The sequence below is a fragment of the Mastomys coucha genome, unplaced genomic scaffold (genome assembly GCF_008632895.1).
Source record: "Mastomys coucha isolate ucsf_1 unplaced genomic scaffold, UCSF_Mcou_1 pScaffold8, whole genome shotgun sequence".
Lineage (NCBI taxonomy): Eukaryota > Metazoa > Chordata > Mammalia > Rodentia > Muridae > Mastomys > Mastomys coucha.
In genome coordinates, this window is record NW_022196914.1 from 9,387,042 (window position 1) to 9,395,651 (window position 8,610).

Sequence of the window (8,610 nt, forward strand, 5' to 3'; positions counted from 1 at the left end):
AAAATAACAAGTGCAGTGTCTTGGAAAATAAATACAGGGATCTCTGTTTGTTGCATGGCCCCATGGAGAGTGTCACCAGGCAGTGGCAACATCATTGCCTGAGGGGCTGTCCCTGGGAACACAACATCCTTTTATCTGCCACATGTACCAACTTGCAGCTTAATTTTGAATTAAATTCAAGGGCATAACATTAATTGTATAGATTTTCAGTAGTCTCTGAAGCCAGCCGATGCTGCTAGGCTACGTCCACACCTGTGCGTCATTTGGTGGATCTCTGAGTCACTGTCCAAACGGAATCTTCTAAGCACACTCTCCACTGGGGTGGAAAACAGAGTCTAAGCCTAGCATGCCCTAGATGGCACACATAGGTGCCTACAACACCCAGAAGGGACTTTATGGAAGGAAGTGTGTGATGGTTGTTGGAAACAAGGCATTGAGTTACGGTTGATGTGCTTACAGAAAGTAGGGAGAATGTAGTGGGGTCTTTCAAGAAAGGAGGAGTTTCTCACCTGATATGTCCTAGGAAAATCCAGAGACCAACTGTAGAAAATAGACACTGCCCCCTAGAATTGGGGTAGAAAGAAGTAGCTAATGGAGAGAGAGAATGTTAACTTTGTGGTCAACAAATTAAACATCATTTCCCATTTGATCTGAGCCAAAGGGGTGACAAGTGATAGGTATTGTTTTGAACTAGGAAATGAGTATTATTACCAACATATGCCAAATCAAGGCTTATTTGATTTAATTATACGTATTTGTATATATTTCTACATCTCTCTCTATAATGCACTGTGGTGGCTAGGATGAGAATGGTCCCCATGGACCCGTATATTTGCATGTTTAGTCTCTAGTTGGTGGGACTGTTTTGGGAAGGATTAGGAGGTATGAATTCATTGGAGGAGGCATGCCACTGGAGCTTGAGGTTTACGGTTTCAAAAGTCCAGGTCAGGGCCAATCTCACTGTCTCTGGGCCTAGTGATGGTGGATTAGATATAAGCTCTTAGCCTCTCCTCTAGCCCCATGCCTGCCTGCCCTCTGAGGCTGTAAGAAGTCCCCAACTAGATGCTTTCTTGTATAAGCTGTCTTGGTCATGGTGTCTCATCACAGCAATAGAAAATTAATCAAGGCATGTATGTATATACAATGTAAATAAATTCTCTCAGTATAGTGAAGGCTGAGGAGACTGGATGGGTCATTTATGAAGAAATTGAACCCTGCTGGATGGCAAATCTTAAAAATTGATTCTCTTTTAGTGCTTATAGGATTGGATAAATAAAAAAGTACATTAGAAATTTCATGCGGTATATTTTACTACGTGAATGTTAATGAGCTAGCTCATTTACATCTGATAATTATTTCCCAGATGACAAAATTTGAGACTTGCATAATTGTGGCAGGGTGCTAATTGTTCTTCAAGCTGCTGCTAACTTTGAATATCTGTAACGAACTACCTGAGATAAGTTTATTTTGGTCCACGGTTTTAGAGAGGCCATGCTTGTTTGACTCTATTGCTTTGGATCTGTGGCACCTGGGAAGAGGAAGCTGCTCACCTCCTGGCAGTCAGGAAGCACACTGGGTGAGGGGAAGGAGTTATCGCTCATAGATTTTGCAGATGGAGGCAAGCTACCAACAATCCGAGTTAAGCAAACTACACCCCTTCTCATAGAGACTCCACCACCAGGCCAGCCCCCAAGCCTTTAACAAAGTGTGCCAGCTTTTGTGTGTGGTGTGATGCCATTTACAAACATTTTGGGTCCATCCCCGGCTACGCTGGGATATGCGTGGGCTACAAGCACATGAACAGCCATGAGTGCTTTAATTTCAGAGCCTTTGGGAGACAGTATCCAAACCATAGCACCTTCCTCTGGTTCTTCCATAGTTAGTCGTTCTGGTGGGCACATGGCCCTTTAGCTTCTGATTGTCTTTTCATAGTGGAATATACATGTGTGTAACTCTTCAGTGCCCACTGCTTAACAGGAACTGGCTCGTTATATAATTTTCCTCCCAGGCAGAACTTGGTTTCCTGAGGGATGGTAAGGGCAGAGCTGGAGGGGGCAACAGAACACAAAGGGATGGGTCCTGGGCTTAAGAGCCATGCATGGATTACCTGACCAGCCTCTAATATGATATAGAAAAACATCTTAACTTCAGCCATTGCATATCTGGTCTTTTATTTTTTTGAATCTGTTGCTGCTATAATGATTCTGTCTTTACAATGTCTCACTGGCAGGGGTGACCTGGGACCTTTTTGCCTACCTGTCTCTAGAATCGGGATCTCAGGGAGGTCGCCCAGCAACTTGTGTTTGAAGAAGCCCTCTAAGGGATCCATTTTTTTAAAAAAAATATTTATTTATTATTTTTATTTTTAATAACATGTATGTATGTGCATTGATATTTGGGTATGTGCATGCGTGTGCTGGTGCCCAAGGAGGCCAGAAGAGGGTGTCAGATGCCTTGGGACTGGAGTTATAGGCAGTTCTGAGCTGTCCACTGTGGGTGCTGGGAACGAAACCTGGTGCCTCTGTGAGAGCAGCATGAGCCTGAGGTGCTGAGACCTCTCTCCAGTCTTGGTTGTTACTTTTACATCTTCATTGTGTATCCTAACTAAGAAACTTTTCTCATTATGATCAATACATTATATTAAAAATATGGGCTGGTTAAACTTTTGTAAAGTTGCCCAGCATGCCATTTGTTAGGTTATGAATACAAAATCTAATTGAGGGGTTTTATGTTCTGTGTGTACAAGAGTTAGAAATTTTAAAACAGACCAACTTGTCATTACTTTCTTTAACGTTTTACAAGATTTAGGTACCCAGACTGGTCAGAAATTAAATGAATATATACGGAGAAGATTTCTTAATAGCACAATCCTGTATTGATTTCTATTCCCCCCTTGGAAAGTATTGATAAAATTAGGCGAGGACAGCTACATTTCAGTAGATCTATTTTGTAAAATCTGCGACTGTTTCCTTGTGAGTGCTCCAGTCTGATTTCTTTCTTTCTTTTCCTTTTTCTTTTTTTTTTAAGTTTTTTTGAGACAGGGTTTCTCTGTATAGCCATGGCTGTCCTGGAACTCTCTCTGTAGACCAGGCTGGCCTCGAACTCAAAAATCCACCTGCCTCTACTTCCCAAGTGCTGGGATTAAAGGCATGTGCCACCACTGCCCAGCTGATTTCTTTCTTGAACTCTGTATGTGATCAATATGCACACATTCTAGAAATTACCAGTGGATGCTGAGTGGATGCTATACATTTTATAATGGAGAATAAAAGCCCTCTGAATAACTCTGCTGACGGGTGAGGTCTGAACTGTTGTCTTAACCAGGAAAGTCACAGTCCTTATCAGGATGGCCTGCATAAATGGGGGCAGTGGGTTTAGAGTCATGGTGGCTGCTAGTCTTGTGACCTTGGGAAATGTAATCAACTTTTTGAATACCATTTCTTCATTCATAATCAGGATAGTAATGATTTTCATTTACTAGTTAGGTTGCTCTGAAAATTACTAAAACAGTGTATGCAAATGTTTGATGGAGGGTCTACCTTAGAGGAAGCCTTCTGCAAGTTCCTACTTACTGTGTTTGTAAATATGAAGGACTCTGAAGGTGGATTTTGGAAATGGAAAGATCTGGGTTTGGATTTTGACTTTCCGATTAGCTAGAAAATTAATTAAACCATCTTAGATCCCTCTGTCCCCTGCAACACAGTTTTTATAACCATGAACTTGGTCATCTATTCTTCCTCTACCTGCCCCTTAAATACTGTAGGCTTCAGGCTTATGTCTCAGGTCAGTTCCTTCCCTTCCATATTTCATGGACTATCTCTAAGAGAGAGCATTTTTTTTTTTTGCATGCAGCTACTACCTATGTGACACTGCCACCAATGCCCAGGATGTCTAACCATTTCCTTGAGACTTATCTCAAGGAAGAGCTGATTTCCAAGATGTATTTGGCTCCCAGGCAAGTGTCTTAGCCCACTTATACTCAGTATATCCCAGCTGACCTCATCACCAACCTTACAAACACTTCCCTCCTCTTGTGTATCTCATATCTGTAAGGGCCACCAGGAACACCAGAGCCATTCTGGAACACAGGACAACTCTGCTGCTGTCTTCCTACCTCTTGTATATATTCTGACTCACCCAATTTCTGTTGCCAACACCATTTCCCTTTGATGTGTTTTTGCTCTCCAAGCACACACATGCATGCTTCCTTCTTTCTCTTTTCCTGTCACTAGACCAACCTTATGATCATGATGACATGGAAGATGCCATTATTCTCTTTAAATCCTTCCTTAGGACAAAGACCTTCACTCTGGCAGTCTTTGCTCTCCTCACTAGCTTCCTTTGCCAGCATCCTCCCTGAACAAGGCTTTATTCTCATTACACTCTAACTTCATGCAGTTTTTGAGAACATACTTCATAGCTAAGTCTTTCCCCAGGTAGTTTCCCTTGGCATAAATACTGCTTAGAATCTTAAACTGGCTAACACAGCTCACATGCCAGGACTGCTTAATCTCTTCCTCCCAGGGGCGCCTTCCTTCCTCATGTTGCTAGTCTAAGATTCTCCTCATGTGTGCCCTCAACTTATTTCCCACTGAACCATCAGCATATTCTTTTTTTAAAAAAATGACTCATTTTATAGCTGTGTTCTTAACTAGATCACAACATCATGGAAGAAGGTATGAAATCTGTCTAGTTCCTTCACTTCAGTCGACTCAGGAGCCAGCATCCTGCCACCTGAGACATCCTTAATAAGTAATGGTTGCAAACAATGATTGAGTGAATGGCCTAGAAGGTTACATCAGGCAATACATAAAATAGTCTTATACATGTCTTTTATAAACTTGCAATTTAGGCTTAGGAACACTGACTCAGAGGTAAAAGACAGGGAGTAAAAGCAGAAACAGGACACCTGAGTCCCACTATTATTAGTTGGGAATGACAAGGCCTCCTTAGATTGGGTATTGATGATGGCACATGGCTGACAGTCATTAAACCTTAGTGCTTCTGTCTGATTTCTTTCTCGAACTCTGTATATGAAGAGTATACACACATTCCAGAAGTTACCAGTTAATTCAGCAATTACTATCACATACCATACCATGGTCTGGTCTGAGCAATCCAAGTTGCTGCCTTGAATTTGAAAAGTTTCCTTCAATAACCAACTAGACCTCAATAAAATACCAGATACAAGAGAGGAACAAAACTAATTTGCTTTAGACATTTTGACAGTAACACAACAGTTACAAACTAATTGAGATCACTGATCATGTTGAATAGATTTGGTGTTGTTCAGGGGTCTCCAGTCAGTGGTGAAGAAGCAGCCACATTTGGTGAACTTTTTCAAGTATCACCCTATTATAGTATCAAGTATGGGAATAGAAAATTGCTCCAATTCATGAAGACATTGCTCCATCATAAACTAATTTAATGTTGCCAACCAAGACCATTTTAAAACATTTATTGGCCTAGAGGGTTACATCAGGCAATACATAAAATAGTCTTATACATGTCTTTTATAAACTTGCAATTTAGGCTTAGGAACACTGACTCAGAGGTAAAAGACAGGGAATAAAAGCAGAAACAGGACACCTGAGTCCCACTATTATTAGTTGGGAATGACAAGGTAGCACAGGACCTATAAATAAGCAGGGTGGAATGAGAGACTGCAAACTCTTAGGACGGCTTCTTGGAGGGCTTAGGTTACAGAGGGGAGGGAAAATGATTTCACTTTCATGTGAGTGCATGGCATAGTTTCAAGGCTGAGTGTGGGAGAAAATCAGCGGAGGCTTTGCATATGCGCCTGGGGTAATAAAACCCATAAAGTCAGCAAAAATAGCAACACTCCTTCTCCTGTATTTCAGGGTCACATGCTTTCTCATGCTGCACTCAGATGTACAAGGGAAGATGTGGTGTCTTTATTATTTTTTTATAGCTTATCCCTCCAGCCCTAGTCTCATTGAATATTAGGAACTCAATATAGGTTGAGCATGGGGTCAAAACTTTGGTGCAATACAATAACGTCTGCCTGATTCAATAGTACAGTCACCTTAGATAACTCTTTTAGGTAAATTCCTGGCTTTCAGATTTCTTTCTTCTAGTTCTTTTTAAAAATTTCCTTTTCTTTTAAGAACGTTTTTGTTTTTGTTTTTGTTTTATTTGTATGAGTGTTTTACTGGCATGCATGTTTATGCATCATGTGTGTGCCTGGTGCTGTTTAAGGGACAGAAAAGGGAATTTAGTCCCCTAGAGGAGGACCTACAAGCCATTGGGAACTGCCCCACATGGGTGCCAAACTCAGATACCCTGGAAGAGCAGCATGTACTCTTAACCACTGAGCCATCTTCAGTTCTTGGGTTCATGTCTGGATAATCTCTGAGAGAATCTTTTGATACATATTTTTTTTCTGATAAAGTTTAGATTGGAGCTGCCTACATATCCTATGTTCCATTTCTGTTAAATCATATTCCTTTTCTGACCTGAAAAAAATGTGTTTCCTATATAACTTAAATAATAGAATTAGCTTCCATAACAGTGGAAATCATTCGTCTTTGAAGCATTGCCAGATAAGACTCTTGCACTTGTTCTGGCTGCAATTTGGGAAAATGATCCTACATTCATACCATAGTGGTTCTTTTGGAGGGGGGAATTGCTAACTTTTTTTCTTGTGGATCTTTCTATTCAGTTGTATTGATATTCACTGAGGACACTGCTCTGTCAAACAGTATTTTAAATGCTGAATTGCAAGAACCTAATTTCTTGTTTTTCAAACCAACAACATTATTGTCATTTTGCTCTGTATACAAGATGTTTGGGGTGCTGACATGTTCATAAAGGATGCTTAGCAGCTGTATCCCTGGTTCTCACCTTTGCAAGTTATAAGAACCAAAAATGTCTGCAGATGTCTAAGCAAATGATTCCCCAAAGCATGAAACTGAGATTATCTATCTATCTGTCTGTCTGTCTGTCTGTCTGTCTATGTCTGTCTGTCTGTCTGTCTGTCTATCTATCTATCTATCTATCTATCTATCTATCTATCTATCTATCTATATTGTTCTATGTATCATATCTATCTATATTTATCTATCTTCTATCTATCTATATCTATCTATTTCTACCTTTTATCTATATCTTCTATCTATATCTATATTTATCTATATTCTATCTATATCTATCTATCATCTATCTATCTTCTATCTCTATCTTCTATCTATATCATCTATGTTTATCTATCTTCTATCTATACCTATCTATCTATCTTCTATCTCTGTCTTCCCTCTATCTTCTATCTGTCTATCTCTCTCTCTCTACCTTCTATCTCTATCTTCTATCTATATTCATCTATCTTCTATCTCTATCTATCTATCTATCTATCTATCTATCTATCTATCTATCTATCTATCTATCTTTATCTATCTATTTACCTATCCTATGTTTTCTGTCTTACCTATCTACTTATCTTCTACTGATCTTTCTTCTATTGATATATCATCATATCCATTCATTTACCCTTCCATCAGTCTATCATCTAGTATCATTTATAGATCCATCTATTTTTCAGTCTGTCTCTATTCTTCCAAATTTCTTCTCAATGTGTACTTTGTGAATTTAAACAGTTATAAAACCCAGTAAGGGGCCCTGCATTGGCTGAGAGTCTTCATGACCCCACCAAATTCAATCTTCTATCTTCTGTTAGATTTAATAACTACCCAAACAGGTCCTGTGTTATGTGGAAGAGAATTTCTGACAAAGTGCTAAAAGCAAAAGAATTTTAAGTAAAGGCAGGAGAAATTTATTAATTCCCTTGACATTTATCTTTTACACCCAATTCAGTGAATTTAATGTCAAAAGTACCAAGCAATTTTAAATGAACAAAACTTTAGTGTTACAACGGTTGTGGTAGGCAGGATATTGGTCTTCCTTGTCCTAATTCCCAGGACCCATCACATGCTGCTCTGTATAGCAAAAACACTTTGTGTACGTGATTAAGATGAGGATCTTCACACAGGGTGTGGGGAGGGGTTGGGAGTGTCATCTTAGATTACCAAGTCGGGCACAGTGTAAAGAAGAGCCCTCGGGGAGGACAGAGCAGAAATCTGGAGTTAGAGAAGGAAACTCTGTAAGGGTTTAGGAGAGGTGTAGGATAGAGAATTTGATGGTATATATGCTGCTGACTTTGAAGGAGGAGGGAACTGTGAACAAAGAAATCCAAGGTCCAGAAGTGGCAGGGAAACAGTCTCTTTTGGACCCTCCAGATGGTCTTTTTTTTAAAATCAGTTTAGAGACAGGCTATCACAGTATATCCTAGGTTGGTTGAGGGCATGCTATGTAGCCCAGACAGGCCTCTAACTCATGGCAGTCCTCCTGCTTCAGCCTGTTTAGTGCTAAGATTACAGATATGAGCCACTACACCTAGCTCTTAAAGAACAACCTTCAGCCATCATTAATTTAGTCTACTGTAACCCACTTCAGGCTTCTGAACTCCAAGACTGCAAGGTGATACCATTGCACAGCTCAGTGCCGAGAAATTTATGGTATAATTTCGTTTTTTTTTTCATTTTTTTTATTTTATTTTAGATATTTTCTTTATTTACATGCGAATTTCTCCATTCC

The 8,610-nt window shown here is 39.8% G+C and overlaps 1 protein-coding gene and 1 long non-coding RNA gene across 3 annotated transcripts in view; one reads left to right on the forward strand and one right to left on the reverse strand.

The window, feature by feature from the left end:
- Cdh6 (cadherin 6) overlaps positions 1-8,610 on the reverse strand; it is a 139,014-nt gene that overhangs the window by 39,748 nt on the left and 90,656 nt on the right. The window lies entirely within an intron of this gene.
- Positions 1-8,610, forward strand: part of LOC116083621 — a 54,132-nt gene that overhangs the window by 13,934 nt on the left and 31,588 nt on the right. The gene's annotated exons all lie outside the window — the stretch shown is intronic.